The sequence below is a fragment of the Camellia sinensis genome, chromosome 5, assembly GCF_055761805.1.
Source record: "Camellia sinensis isolate YWXY chromosome 5, ASM5576180v1, whole genome shotgun sequence".
NCBI classification, from domain to species: domain Eukaryota; kingdom Viridiplantae; phylum Streptophyta; class Magnoliopsida; order Ericales; family Theaceae; genus Camellia; species Camellia sinensis.
The window spans coordinates 38,079,653-38,096,556 of NC_138965.1; positions in this window are offsets into that span (position 1 = coordinate 38,079,653).

A 16,904-nucleotide genomic window follows, 5' to 3' on the forward strand; every position below is an offset into this window, starting at 1 on the left:
TAGCTTCGAAATAAGATATTTTGCTTCGAAGCCGAGTTAAACGGCTTTGAAATAGAGAAGCCAGCTTCGAAGTAGGTTGCCATACCCAAAATATAAAAACTCGAGTGTTTATTTCACTTAAATGAGTTTAAAGACTTGTTTTTAGGTTTTTTAACAAAGGTAATGTCCTTCGAAGCAAAACTTGAGATTCTTTAAGGATGGGATTTGGTGTTTGAAACATCAAAAGCAATAATGACAATGACTAGATGTTGACTATGGTCAAAACAGGCTTTAAGTGTAAGATTGCTAGATTCGAAGCACTGTTTCCTATTGAAAGTCAGCCAAAACTTTATTCCACAAATTGGGAAGGTTTACAATTGGCTCATTTAGTGTTTCATTTAAAAACAATTAAGTCCAGATTCAAGGGATGAAATTGTTCGAAGTTCGAAGCTCTGAGTTGACTTTTAAACACAAGTGAAAGCACAAGTGAAGACAGGGTCAAACAAAGACAAATGAAAAAGAATTTTGTTTATATTAAGAGCAGAGCAATTACATCAGCTGACCCTATCTCGGTATGAACTCGAGCTTATAAAAATAAGGAATGAAATAAATAACAAGATCATGAAATTTAATCCAACAATGATCAATGAACTTTTGTTCTTTCCTTATTCTATCTTCTAAATCTTCTAGCATTGGCTGCATAAGTTGATGTGCTCTCACTTCATAGTAGAGTTCTTCAGCCTTTGTTTCGAAAGCCACCTCTCTTAATCCTTGTTCCAATTCATCAATGTCTAAGTCATCCCAATACGCAGAATCTTTATTCTTGAAATCATTGAATTCTTCAATAAAGTTTTCTGCTTCGTACTGAGCATGAATTCGAAGGGACGAAAGTTGGTCTAAAGATTGTGTAGTAGCCACAGAGTTTCGATGCCAGTAAAGGAGCAATGGAAGTTGGTCCAGAAACATATGAAGTTCTGCCTGAGCAAGGGGATTAAGGACATGACCCCTAGTCAGAATATCACAAGCCCATCGAAGGTTTGTGAGAGGGACTTCATCCTCGAGTACATTAAAAGGCAAGTGAGAGAAGGCTGCAAGCAGAAGTTGAGCCTGTTTCCGCTCAGCTGGGGTAGGAGGAGGTGGAGGTTTATAAGGTGGAAAGACATTCTCCATGGATAGGGCGCCAATCTTCAGTTTCTCTGTCCAGGAAAGAATTGGTGGGGAAGAAGGTATGCATACTTCAATTTCGGGAGACAAAGAAGAAGGTGTGGACGCTTCTGTTTCCGAGGATGATACGAGAGCAGAAGGAACAAAGGCATTAATATAATCAAGCCAGTCAGGAAAACAGATCTTCGCCTTCTGGGCTAAGAATTATGGGTTATACCCTTGTGCTTCTTCTGGGCGTGGGGCAACGTGCACTATCTTTGTAGGCATGGAAGATGTATACCATGCTACAAGAAGATTCTCCTCCAGACTACGCCGATGATCAATGGGTACATAGGGATAAACAACTGAACTTCGAGCATAGGAAGGAAACTCTAAAGGGTCAGTGAACTTAACAAAATGGTGGTTGATTCGCTCCTTCAAATCATAAGTCTCAGGTACTGACCAGCTTGTCCAGTCAGAACCCCCAGAAGAGGAAGAAGTTGCAGCTTTATCCCATACAGAAATTTGCGAAGAAGAGTTGCTCAAATCCATATTTGCAATTTTTCGAATCAAAGATTTGAGAGCAGATTGTTCGAACGATAAAGGCAGGTCAGAGGGGAAAATTCTTATGTCTATAGCCTTCTAAATCGAAGGATTAAGAGCAATGTGTTCGTAATCCAAAGGTCGGTAATTTGCAAAGGCGTCCATGACCTGAATATAGAAAGGCGGGTAAAGGTGGCTAATAAATGCATACGTTCGATGAGAAATAGCATCGACATATGACTCTTCGTATGCTTCATCACTGGAGGAAAGAATTAATTTGGGCATGAAATGTATCCGTCTGTTCGAATAATAAGACAGTGAAAGTACTTAAAGGATCAAGACGAGAGTATTAATACAGATGGTGTGTGACAGTTGCATTTCTGGGAAGATGCAAAACCCATGCACGTTCTAAGACATGGGAAAAGGGACTCTGATCCACTAATATCACCAAGTCTTGGGTACATTAGTGCGGGGGGTAATGTTGGCTACACATTTTGTGCTAGCCAGTGACAATTCGACGCATGGCAAAGTAAGGGTAATATAGGGAGACCAGGTAGGTCTTCGATCCTGATCATACACGTGGCAGTCACTATTGGTTGTTATAAGATCTGAGTAGTAGCGGATCAACAAAGAGACATACGGTGACGTGGCTTCAACGGTTGCTCACATTCAAATTCGAATATAGGGGGGAAGCCTAACTACAAGTGAAGGCGTAGTGGAACTACTTATAAGGTAGCATGATCAGCGATTATGGAGGAGCAGTTCGACGGTTTGAAGTACAATTCGATGGTTATCTTCGGAAAGTATAAATAGCAGGAAGGACTTCAGAGAAGGGGACGGAGAAAAGATCAGAAGAATTACTTTACATATTCCAGTTTTATTTCCTGTCCTTTATATTTCTGTACTTTAAGTTCCTGCGCTGCGCTTCATTTGTAGGAGTAGTTTTCGAGTATATTGCCGCTGTAATTCTCTATGGAACTAAGATCATTGTAAGTTTCTCATACTAATGAAATGCTTCAGTTTATTTAACTGTTCTTATGCTCAAGTTCTCTGAAGTCAAATTACCAGTAAGCCACCAGTAAAAGTCCTCTTTATTGAGGCTAAAAGAACCATAACACAATCGTTTGAATAATTGGTTGGCAATTACAATTCTGTAAGGACTGATTGATCCTTGCTGGCACGCTCATAATTACAAAAGTAACATTCGAAAGCCAAAAAGCCAACAATTGCGTAATCTGATGATTAAATTCTTGCATTGGATTTGAGAAATTGGTTTTGTTTCAAATTGATTCTTTGGGAATATTTGAAATGTGTTGAGTTATGGGGCAAATAAGTTTGGTAAGTCCGGATAGGTGGTGTAGTTTGATGTTGGTTAAGTTGGCTTGAGTGTCCAGGGTGAAAGACCGAAAACACGTGCGGAGGAGGTATCACTGCCCTTCCGGTGAGAGAACGGTAAAGTGGGGATTTGGTAGTGCTCGATATGCCTACTTACATACACCAGCCTAGGGATTACCAGTGTCGTATTTACCACCCTTTTTTCTATGAAATGGATAATTGAATTGGTTGTGCTTTTAAACAAATCCATGGCATAAGAATTTCGAAATAAGAAAACCTATGATTTTTGGCATTGGCATCTCATATGCATTACACCTCATGATATTGTTAAACTGCGTGCACTTTATTTTGATTATCTCTGCTGGGCTTTATGCTCATCCCTTAGTGAAAACCATTTTTCAGGCGATTGTGGTGTGCCTCTGCCAAAGTGAAGGCATGGAGGATCTTTTGGAGCACAAGGCTCATTATTTATTTGTTTTTTTTTCTTTGCAAGCCAAGGGCTATCTATGTATGGGTTTGAAAACCACTTTGTTGTAACTGGGCAAAGCCTCAGAACTTGTAGCCGTTAAGGCATAAATTTGTATTTTGTTGCTTTAACTTGTTATTATCACATGCTATAAAATTCAAATTTTAAGGATGGTGAATGTATTAATGCAAGTGGTCTGTCTTTTGGGAAATCTCATGTTGGATATCGTTAATAGAAAAATGGTGATTTAGTATGAAAGTTGACTGTTGAAATGTCCATATTATTCAATGTTCTAGTATGTATTAGTGAGAAGTAATGAGATTTAGATTATGCCTATAAGTTAATCTTGATATATCAGATGTCAATATTTTTGTGGGTGTGACAACTTGGTATCGGAGCTACCGAGTTTGAATACTTGGGGTTCGCGGAAAGTGGTTTTTATCACAATGGGTTCATTTCACTAGTTAGAAATGTTGCATATCTTATGTGCTATGTGATAACATGTTTATGTGACTATGTGGGTATAGGGTTAAACTTCTGAGATGTGATTTGTGTCCATGAAATTCCTTGAAGTCCTTTTAGAAAAGCACTTGACCAATGCTATTTCCATTTGGAAGTCTTTGAATGTTTGTGGGATGAACCAATATCTTGGAGTGGTAACTCAAATGTGCTCTATGTGACTATGTGCTTATGTGGTTTGTCTTATGTGATGTAGATACATATGTAGGTTTATGTTCAATCCATATGTGGCGTGTGAGAACTAATGTGGAGTACATATTTATGAGCTAAATTCTATCTCTTATATAAGATGTCATAAAGCAGGGGAGGCCATCGGGGTGTTTCCATTCAGGAGGATTCCTTTTCCCAGGAAAAAGGGGTAAGTTAGACTAACATGGCTAGGATGATGGATCAAGATGTTGTGGAATTAGTATTCAAACGTGAGTTAACCGATTTGTATGATTGTGGGCATAAGTGTGAACTCAAAATGGTAGAGATTGTGTTGCATGGTGAATGGTTTGTTGTTATGAGGAGTTAATTATTTTTCGGCTTTATATCAAGTTTGTGGGAGTGGGCTAGATGTGAAATTTTTTGAAAGTAGAGTGAGTTAGAGATTAAACTTCTTGTAGTAGTATAGTTTGGTTGAACTTTAATGATAATTAAAGTAACCTAAGATAAAATATTTTGGAGTGTACATTGAAATACGTAAAGCTAGTTCTAAAATTCCTTGGAAATAAACGTGATCTTAGCATGATACAAATTATAGAATGTAGTAAGTGATGTAATTCTTAGAGTTTGTTTATTCATAATTTTGTTACAAATCCTAGGAGGGTGAACGAGATAAATAATTTTGAGACAGATTGGAATGAGTTTAAATTTGATTGGGGTTGCGCTTTTTGATTGAATTTTTAGTAGTAAAATATATATATAGTGACTTGTGAGATTACATTTTGGGATATGTAGCCAAGTTGTGAATGCTTTTGAGTTTGGTGGAGCTAATTATCTTAGAGTTGATTGTTGATGTACCCAAGTACAATAAGTGTTTAGGGATATGATGTAATTAATGTCTCGGGAGTTGTGTTAACAAACCAATGTGTTTAAAGAAATTTTTGAAATGATCATGTGAGGATGTTGTGATTCTATGGAGATTATGATTAGGTGCCTTGAGATGGTTGATGTGACTATGATTTGAGTATTTTCATGAAAATTAGTGCTTGATCCATCGCGAGTGATTGGTGTTAATTTTTATAGTTACTCTTACTTATGGATTAGAAATTGTGAATATGAGAAGTATACGTGAGCATTTTGGGTTAAGTTTGGCGTGTGTAGTGGCGGTGATTTTCATGCAATTGAAATGGAGGTTATTTTGTATTCCTTGTCCTTTAGCTATAAGATTGTTTTGTATCCTCGGTGCAAGAGTTGTTGTGATAACCGGGTGTCCTATTCGTTTCATTTCCCATGTTTAACCTAGGAATTGTCTTGTTGGGGTGTCGGTTTAACTTAGGACTTATTAATTGTTGTTGTTGTTGTTTTTTTTTTTTTTTTTTTTTTGTGTGTTTGGGAGTTTTCCGCAAGGTTTTGTTCGTGTTTATTCCGGTACAGAATTTCTCTTGTTTTGGAGCGTGCACGATCGAGTCCGGAGTGTCGGGAGTCCAATCGAGAAAATTATGGGCTGGAGGACTAGGGCCACACGTGCGGGGCCTAAGGCCGCACGTGTGGGATAGGGCCGCATGTGTGGGGGATGAGGCCGCACGTATGGGGATGTGCGAGTTTTGGAGGATTGCACACTACATTATATGCAGGTGCAGAGGGGGAGGTGCGGAAGGTGTCGCACGTGTGGGAATCAAAGCCGCACGTGCGGGGGCAAGTGTTGCACGTTTAGACGGGCCTGAGTCCGTGAAGCTCTGTTTTTCTTCTCTTTTTGGGCAGTGTGTATCACTTTTCTTATATCACTCTGTCACTAAAAATACACTTCTCTCCATTCTCTCTACATTTCATACACCAAAACCCTTCAAACTCTTGATCTTCTTGGATCCATTGCATCTACAACCCAAGTTCCTTCATCAAAGTTGAAGAGCTCCTCAAAAGCTGCATTGTGTATGGTGGAGATTGGATATTTGCACCATCGATTTCTAGGGTTCCATCTCTTTTTCTCCTTCAAACTTGAGGTAGGGAATTACTTAAAGTTATATATATATATATATATATATATGTTTTTGCAAGTTTTTGATTGATTTTGAGAGCTTTCCTTTGTTTATTTCGAAAATGGGTCTTTGGCTCAAGAAATTGTTGGTCTTGTGGAAGAAATTCATTTTTTGTTCTTTTTAAAGATTTCTTTAAATGTTGAGCCACATGGGTTGAGATTGAGGTGTTTAGTGAGGGTTTGTAAAGGGATGAGGAAATGTTGGGGTTTTTGTGAAAAACCTAGAAATTGGGGGTTTTGAAAAAAATGTGGGGGTTGATGGATTTTTCTTGAATTAAATGAAAGATTGAGTGAGAATTTTATATTATTGTTGCAAATATGATAACTTCTTGATGTATGGAGGTTTTGGAGACTATATTTGAAACTATTGTTAAATGCTTATGCACATGTAGTTATGAATTGGCACATTGTTGAGTTCCATGAATTATGAGAATTGTGATTTGGAACGGTTGCCACGCGTTGTTAGACTTGATTAAACATGTGGCATTTTGTGAGTTAATGTTGAAGGGAGGTAAAAATGGGAATTTTGGTTAACCTTGTGTTGTTGTTGAGATGCTTGAAGATGAGAATTCTTATGAAGCATTGTTAATTATTGCATTACATTTTCTTTCAATTGATAATTATACATTTTAAATTTGAGTCATGGAAAAGCTAACATTGGGAAAAGAATATGTTTGAAAATGGAAATTATCGAAATATTTTGGGGTAAATACGTTGGTAAGTCTGGATAGGAGGTGTAGACGAAATTGATTAAGTTGGCCTAAGTATCCGGGGTGAAAGACTGAAAACACGTGCGGAGGAGGTACCACTTCCCTTCCGATTAGCAATCGGTAAAGTGGAGCTTTTGGTAGTTCTAGTTAAGCCTACTTGCAGACATCAACCTAGGGATTACCAGAGTCGTATTTACCGCCCAATTGAATAAAATTGTAAATTTTGGAAATTTTCAAATTTCAAGCTATTGTTGAGCATGGTGACTTTTTAAAAGGCATGTAAATGAAATCCTCTTTTAATTGGCATTGCATGGCATTTGCATTTAATATTTGTTATCTTGCATAAATGTATATACTTTGTTAAGGATTCTCTACTGGGCTTTATGCTTACCCCAATGGAATTTTGATGCAGGAAAAGACACGGTGATCCCGCCGAGTTAAGGGCGTGGATATATTTTGTGAAGAGTAAATGACTCTACTTTTGTTGTGATTTATTTGTTAGCCAAGGGCTTTAAATGTTTGGGTTCGTGAAACAATTTTTGTATAACTAGGCTCAAGCCTTGGAATATGTAAGTCCTTAAGGGCATTTTAATTATTTTTGGGACTTGATGTTCTACATGCTATAGATTCATGTACTTCTATATCATTGAATGTATAATTTGCATGTGGGAATTTTGTACAAACCTTATTGATTAACGATGTAAAGGTTGGAGGCTTGCTATTATTCTTGGTTGGATGCTGGTTGATGTATTTAATTTATGTAGGATTTTTTTTGGGGGGTGTTAAACTTGTGAACCCCCTATATTGATCCTTTGTTTGGCTATAAGTGTGGTGAGAATTTGTGCTATTGGTATGTTGATTTAATATTATTATTGGGTTTAATTTGGGTGTATTTGACCTTGAGTGGTAAGTGGTTTTCCTAAATTAAAAGATATTTAGTTTTGCCTAATAGAGGGCAATTCCTTATTTTAATTTTATTCCATGGTGTTTTGTGATGGTATTATTTTATAAGAAGTAATTTGGCGGACCCCTTGTTGGAGAATAAATTGGTATGGAGTACTTTTGCTATTTTGGTTAGCCTTGCAAATTGTTATAGAATGACTATTGTTGGCTTAGAAAATTCCTAGAGTGAACATGTGGCATTGTAGCAAGTGGTGGTACCTTTTTAGAGTTGTGCAAGGGTGAGTTTGATTAGAGGTATTGGATGGAATTTTGAAGTAACCACAAGACTAGATATTTGTTGGTGTAATTCTTCGTCTTGAGTTGTGCAGGCTTTCATGGTGGGTTTGATATGATAATTGGTGTTGTTATTTGTGACATGAGCAACTATGAGGATCTGATTTATTTTTATTTTTATTTTTATTTTTTGGTACTTTAGTAAGTTGTGGTGGATTACTTTTTAAGTTAAATTATTTTTTAGGTGTAGAGCAGATTTAGTAGTGATTGGATTGAAATATTGAAAAGATTATATTAGTTAGAATTCTAAATCAGAAGTGTAGAATTATTTCTTTTGGCGAGGGATGTACATTGAATTTCCTTTGGAGAGATTTTATTGTAATTTGAGGTTAATCAATTTATTAATGACTTGGGAATTTTAGAGTCGTTTCAGTGTTTATCTTTATAAGTGTCTCAGTGTGATTGGTTTTGTATACTTCTAGGATGAGAGGTAGACTATTCAGTTAACTGGCCTCAAGTGCAGTATTAGTACTTTTCAATAAGTGAGTTAGTATAGTAAGAGTTGTTCAATTTGGGTTTGATCTCATGGGTTATCGTAATATTAGTGTGATGTAGAATCGTGTTGTAACTTTGGAGTTAGTCTCACGGCTTGGGTTTTAAAGAATGAAAGTGGCTTGGAGTTAACTTTTGTTAGGAGTACTTTAGTAGTGTTAGAATGTGTATCTAGTCTTGATGAATTCTATGTGGACTCAAAATACATTGTGTGAGTGTTTGGGTAAATTCTATGTTGGAGTGAAATTGTGTGGGTGGATGTAGATAAGTTTGCGTAAACTGTTAATCGGTTCGTCAAGAGAAAGAAAAAGAGTGGATGGGTAAAAATAATACAAAAATTGTTTGGTTGGGTAGCTAAAGTTGTGGCTGAGAATTTTTTAGTAGTGTGTTTGGCATGATTGCATTATGTTTCGTAAGGGTTGGTGTTTCTTCTTGTTCAAGTGAAGTAGTTGAGTCTAAGGTAATCCGTGAATTTTGTTTCTAGAATAATTCATGGAAGAATATGATTGTACTAGAGGATGAATGGAGATTCTCATGGGATGAAATATTTGAAGTCATTGTTTGTATTAGTTTTATTCAATTGGATAACCGTGTATGAATTCATTTAATATTGAGATGAGTTAGTTGTTGTGTGACGGTTGCGATTACAAGATATGTCATTGAATTGTGTCTTTAAAGGGAGGGTGTTCTCATTGGTTAAGAGTCTTGAGATAATCACTTTGGATGGATATTAAGTAAATTGTGGCACTAAACTATGGAAAAGATTGTTTGTGGTGAGTCATCTTTAATGGTGTGTAATATTTGAATACTTTTCTGAGTGCTCTTCAAAGTAGTGGGATTCTTTGTTGTTGTGATCTATTGAGTTAGTTGTGTGGAGTAAGCAAATTTTGTAGGTGTGTTTGAATGTGTTCAAGTGTGATTACGAGTACGATTGTATTCCAATTACGAGTTCGATAGATTTTAATTAACCCCTTACATGTTGCAAGAATCACCTATATTTTTCCCTTTTATTATAAATTGTTTGTTGAAATTCTAGTACGGGTGGTTTTAAGTTGAGGGGTGGCTTCTATGGAACAATTTATCTTCATATCATGGATGGTGGGTGTAGAAATTTTGTTTTTGAGTCTACTGAAAATTTGTTACTTCATATTGGTAAAATAATTTTGCGGATGTAATTAGAATGAGATGTTATCACGATTGTAGAGCCGATTGGATTAGACCGCTCGTCATTCTTATTTGATTCACGCTATATACCATCATTGAGGAGTGATTATTGTGTTTACAGCTTTATGATTGAAGTGAGTTTGAAAGTTTCGATTTTTGGTTACAATGTCTTTTACTATTGGAGGTAAGAGAGCGTTAAATTCTTGAGAGTGAGCGTAGTACGTGTTTGGGGTATTGAAAGAATGTCCCAATGTGAAAATGGTTATTGAGAGTTTAAGGCTCAAGTGGTTATGCTAAGAGTAAATCCCATTATTCTTTAAATCAAGACGAATTTCGGGGGCGAAATTCTTTAAGGGGGGAAGGTTGTAACGAGTTGAATCAAGTTGAACTTATTTATTTATTAGTCTTTTCAATATTTGTGTAGTAAATACTTTTTTAAAAAATATGTTTGTGGGTTCGAGTATTGAATGGAGTTGAATTGGTATGAATTTCCAAATCGTTTGATTGTTTAGTTGTTATTATTATAGTTGTGGTGTCGTGGACCATTCTATTTAAATTAGTGAAAATAAATTATATTACTTCTTGATTTCGATTTCTTAAGGCCCGCTTGGTAATTTTTTTTTCTTTTAGTTTTAGTTATGGTAATTCTTGGGTCTTGAGTAATAAATGATATATAAATTTAATTTTTGGGATTTATTTGATTAGCCCATACTTAATCATTTTGGTTCATATTTAATTATGTGAATGGTGGAGACCATTTTAAGTCTTTTAAAATTGATTTACACTTTAATCTCAGTTGGAGATTTATTTTAAATTATTAAACTCCATTCATTTTAGACCCAATTGATTGAATCATGACCCGTTTGTGACCATGTATTATTGTTGTTATTATTATTATTATTATTATTATTTATTTTATTATCTTGAGAGAGTTACAAATATTTTTGGTTTGTATCATCAAATGAAGTATATTTTGTGGTGATAAAATACTATATCATTGTTGTCATTTATATTACAAAATATTATAATGATGTTGAAATATATTTTTAATTGATATATATATGTAGATGTAGATACATATGTGTAGATGGAAATGTATTGATTAAAAATAAAAATAAAAAAGGGAGCAAGCCACGTTTGGGGAGGGGGAAGGGAGCTCCCCCTTCCCTTGCTTTTATTTCTTTGATTATCTCACTCTCTCTCTCTCTTTCTTTCTACTCCCTCATTTCTCTCATCTCTCTCTAAACACCACCACAAACCCTTAATTCTTTTCTTGATCTAGTAAGATCCATTGAGTTTTTGACCATTGTTCTTAAGGTCAAATTGAAGAACACTTCAAGGATTTAATTTTGATCAGTGAAGATCGAATTTTGGGGTTTTCATTCATTTTCTCTCCTAAGCTTTGAGGTAGGGATTTTCTAAACATTGTGTATGTGTTTTAGTTTTATTATGTGTTATTTTGATATTGTGATATTTGAAAAGATTAGGGTTTTATTAATGGTATATTAAATGTATAAAAAGGGGGAGGCTCTCAACTTTTTTTTGAAAATCCATTGCTAGTTGTGTTTGTTGTTGTTGTTGTTGTTGTTGTTTTTTTTTTTTTTTTTTTTTTTTGTTTTTTTTGTATGACTCATGGATGTTGAGGAATGTATTTTATTCTATTTTATTTTATTTTTGAGAAATCCCCAAATTTTAATAAAACCTAGAAATTTAAATGTTAAGATTTAGATTTTTGGAATGAGTTTGTGAAAAGCTTACAAGAGTTAAAAATATATGTTTATTTGAACAAATGAGAATTTGAAAGTGGATGTTTATAGGGATGAGATTGATGAGAATGTTGTTGGGAATATTGAAAACCATTGGGATTTCTTTTGAAAATTGTTAAATTTGAAAATATGGAACTTTTGAGAAAGATGAAAATATTATTATGTTTAGGTATTGAGAATTGTTGAAAGAAACGTATGTTATTTTTAGCATTATGAAAATTATTGATGAATTCTTGAGTTTGAATAAAAAGGGAAGATTGATGATTTTTTTTTTTTTTTTTTTTTTTTTGAATATTATGATTCTTGACTAAGTTGGAAAAGAGGAGATTGAACATGTGATTATGTTGTAATGATTGAAAATATGAGATTATGAGTTAGATTTATCTCTTGAAGTTTATATTTTATATAGAGATAATTGTTTGGGCAACCGTTGAGGGTTGTATTGACTGTTATAGAAGTTGCATGTGAAATAGGTATATTGAAATATTTTCAAGTTCATGTATGGCATTGAACATTGCATAATATGATGATTAAATCTCACATTGGATTTGAGAAATTGGTTTTGTTTCAAATTGATTCTTTGGGAATATTTGAAATGTGTTACGTTAAGGGGCAAATACGTTTGGTAAGTCCGGATAGGTGGTGTAGTTTGATGTTGGTTAAGTTGGCTTGAGTGTCCAAGGTAGAAGACTGAAAACACGCGCGGAGGAGGTACCACTACCCTTTCGGTGAGAGACCGGTAAAGTGGGGAGTTGGTAGTGCTCGATATGCCTACTTACAGACACCAGCCTAGGGATTACCAGTGTCATATTTACCGCCTTTTGTTCTTTGAAATGGATAATTGACTTGGTTATGCTTTTAACAAATGCATGGCATAAGAATTTCAAAATGAGAAAACCTATGATTTTTGGCATTGGCATCTCATATGCATTGTACCTCATGATATTGTTAAACTGCACACACATTATTTAGATTATCTTTACTGGGCTTTATGCTCATCCCTTAGTGGAAACCATTTTTCAGGTGATTATGGTGTGCCTGTGCCAAAGTGAAGCCGTGGAGGATCTTTTGGAGCACAAGGCTCATTATTTATTTGTTATGTTCTCTTTGGAAGCCAAGGGCTATCTATGTATGGGTTTGAAAACCACTTTGTTGTAACCGGGCAAAGCCTCGGAACTTGTAGCCGTTAAGGCATAAATTTGTATTTTGTTGCTTTAACTTGTTATTATCACATGCTATAAAATTCATATCTTAAGGATGATTAATGCAATAATGCAACTGGTCTCTCTTTTATGAAATCTCATGTTGGGTATCGTTAATAGAAAAATGGTGATTTAGTATGAAAGTTGACTATTGAAATGTCCATATTATTCAATGTTCTTCTATGTAATAATGAGAAGTAATGAGATTTAGATTATGCCCATGGGTTAATCTAGATATATCAGATGTGAATATTTTTGGGGGCATCACACGTTTCGTCACTTATTTTATAAGAAAAAATACTTCTTTCGGCATTGAATTTGAATTTGTTCACTTAAATCATGAGATGCAAGATCAAAAAATCTATCTATTCAATATATATATATATATATATATATTATAAATTCTATCTATTGATCTTGTTTTAAAGATCTTAAAAATATATGATTTCAGAAATATTAATTTTATTAAAAATAGATGTGTAGAACACACGCTATAGAATTTTTAAATTTTTTAATACGACATACACATAAAGGGCAAAGATATTAAGAATTGTCTTTCTCTATTATCACAACATTTTTAACAACGAAGAAGTGTTATGTATGTATCCATATAATCAACTATGTTTATTTATATTGATGTTATTTGTAAAAATTACAATCAAATTGTAGCAACCTCGATTTTGACCCGGTCAACTTCGGCGGTCGAGCTCGCTGAAAGTAAAAATGCAAAATGCATTCAAAATTTCTTATGGGAAAATGTGTTTCACGCTTGAGTGACCTTGTTCTATCAGTCCGTAAATTAGGGTTTCAGATCACTTTTTGCAGCCTCATCTCTTTCTAAAACTCTCCAAATTTCCAGGTCTAGAGTTTCTCTCTTTAGAAGTTATCTTCTCTCTTTGATTTCTCCAAATCCATTGGGATTTAAGCCTAAGTTTTTCACCAAAGTTGGTTATCATCTCGAGGGCTTCATTGTATGCGGTGGAGATTGAGTTTCGGCACCGTAGATTTTGGGGTTTCATCTCAGATTTTCTTCAAAACTTGAGATAGGGATTTTCTACACTCTAATATGGTTGTTAGCTTAGTTATTTGTTACTGTGTATAGATGATGAGATTTGGTTGTGGTTTGGACAAATCTAGGATTTGGGTGTGAAATGAAAAGAGGGGTTTTAGATGAATATGAGGTAAACGAGTATGAGGTTTGAATATAAGATCATGCTGTGCCAAAATAGTTAATTTTGGTGTTTGGGTTGATATTTGGTGAAAGGGGGATTCTGCCCAAATTTTGATTAAATTATTATTTTGCATAAATAATTGGGATTAACATTAAAAACGTGAAATTGGAAGGTTGTGATTATAAATGGTGATATTGGATATGTATTATCTCACCTGTGGAAGTTTTGAATAAACTATATATTTTGATATTGAACATCTCTTTAGAAATAATTGCATTGAGCTATCGATGGAGGATAGCCATGATTGTTGTAGAAATTACATGAAGATTAGGCGATTTAATGCTAATACATTGTTGGTGTCATTGAATATGACCATGTTATAGATACATTGTATATGTATGTTTATTGGGAGGAGAAAGGGGATGTACTCCATATATGATTATGTTTATAAATACATTGCATATGTATATTTGTTCGGGAGGAGAAAGGGAATGGACTCCATTTACAGCACGTTAGCTAGAGTTTCCTGGGTGAAAGACCCAAAATTTTATATATAAATAGGTGTCGATTCCTTCAGACAAAATATCCGTAAAATGACAGGTTTGAAGTGTTTATGTGAGTTTTGCATAATTGGAAATCATTGAGTTGTAGTCTTATTTTGATTGTTGAAAGATAACGAATTTAACTCATGAATTGACTAGCATATATGAACTAGAAATGAAATTAAAGGAAAATGGAATAAGGTTGGTCTGAGTGGCATATGGATATGCAGGTCTTGTGGATGTTTTAGGATCAGTATTGTTTATATACGTGGTATTTATACCTTTGCTAAACCTCATAAATTGTGTTAGATTATTTCCACTGGGCTGTTGGCTCACCCTATATGGAAATACCATTTTCAGGGACAGGTGAGATGCTTCCTCCAAGGCAATAGCATGGTTGGAGTTTTGGGAAGCAAGAGCTTCTTAATTATGCCCTATGTGTGTATGTATGTTTGTTATTTCCAATACCGAGTTCAGGTTCTGGAAGAGGTGGACAGGGAGATTTTACTTGCTTTAAGTGTGGTCAGTTGAGCCACAAGTCTCCAGCTTGTCCTCAAAGCGGAGGAGGACAGTGAGCAGCATCATCTTCGGCTTGTTTTCTGAGCCAGAGTCAGGGAAGAGGCCAGCAGCTCACTCGTTATCAGTGTAGGCAGGCGGGGCACCTGAAGAGATTTTACCCATAGTTGGGTGGTACACCTAGTGCGTCTGGTTCGAGACAGGCACAGAGTCACCAGCCAGCACAGTCAGCACAGGCCTCAAGGGCGAATTAGGGAGTCTCTTCGGCTCAGTCTGTGCATCAGGCTTACACTCTGAGGGGTGAGCAGGTTGAGTAGAGGCTTACTGGACGTATGTATACAGTTGTAGGGCCAGATCTTGTACATGATCCTTCTGTAGTGAGAGGTACCTTCTCGTTTTGCAATTTAGTTGCCAATGTGTTGATTGATACGGGTGCATCCTATTCTTTTATTTCGTATGCGTTTGCATCAGTTTTAGGTTTGGAGTTGGCATAGTTAGCATCTCCTATTTGTGTAGAGTCACCTGTTGGTGGTCGGACTATTTTGAGACAGGAATTTCGGGGTTGTGACATCGAGGTTGCTAGTCGTCGATTACCTTTTGCGTATTGATTGACATGCTTAGTTTTGATGTCATATTGGGTATGGACTGGTTATCGTCATATCGGACTATTATAGATTGCTACCGTCATAAAGTTACTGTATTTACCTTGAGTGGCGATTGTTTTTATTTCTTGGGGGATCGGGTGGATAGAGTCTTATCACCGGTATATGATCCGCATGGGCGGAGTGAACTTAGTTGTCTCCTTGCTAGCTTTTTGAGTAGTGAGTGTGATGAAATTCGGGTTGAATTGCCGAGGGTAGTTTGTGAATACTCGGATGTTTTTTTCGAGGATCTTGTCAGTTTACCGTCTCACTGAGAGATCGAGTTCTCTATTGATTTAGTGCCTGGCACAGCACCGGTTTCTATGGCTCCATATAGATTTGCACCGATTTCTCTGGGCGAGTCTGTTGAGTCTGTAGCTTTGTTTTCAGTAGTTGCACAACCTACACTTGTGAACCGAGTGTTGGAAGCGCAAAAGGGTGACCTTGAGGTGGAGTCATTTCGAGAGAAGATTTCCAATGGGAAGGTGGAAAGAGGTTTGACTGTGTATCCCGACCAAAGTGTGAGATACCGTGACCGTTTGTTGGTACCAGAGTCTTGCCGAAAGGAAGTACTCTGAGAGTTTCATCATTTGTGCCTTGCGGTGCATCCGGGAGGCGCAAAGATGTATCATGATCTTAGTCTCTAGTTTTGGTGGAGAGGTATGAAAAAGGATGTGGCTGTGTTTGTATCAAAGTGCCTTACTTGTCAACAAGTAAAGGCCGAGCATCAGAGATCAGCGGGTTTGTTACAACCTTTACCTATAGCCGAGTGGAAATGAGAGCGTATTATCATGGATTTTGTAGTTGGGCTTCCTAGAACACAACGAGGCAATGACACCATTTGGGTGATTGTTGATAGGTTGACTAAGTCTACCCATTTCATTACAATGTGCACCAGCGACTCGGTTGAATGCTTGGCAGAGTTGTACATTAGAGAGATAGTTCAACTTCATTGAGTCCCTGTGGCTATTGTGTCAGATAAAATCCTCGTTTTACTGCCCGGTTATGGCAAAGCCTTCAAGAGGCGTTGGGAACTAAGTTGACTCTTAGCACCGCTTATCATCCTTAAACCGATGGACAGTCAGAACGTACCATTCAGATTTTGGAGGACATGCTTAGAGCTTGTGTCCTTGATTTTAAGGGGCCTTGGGAGAAGCACTTACTGTTGGTTGAGTTCGCCTATAACAAAAGTTATCAAGTTAGTATTGGGATGGCACCATTTGAGGCCTTGTATGGCCGACCTTGTAGATCACCGGTTTGTTGGGCTGAAGTGGGTGACGGACCGTTACTGGGTTC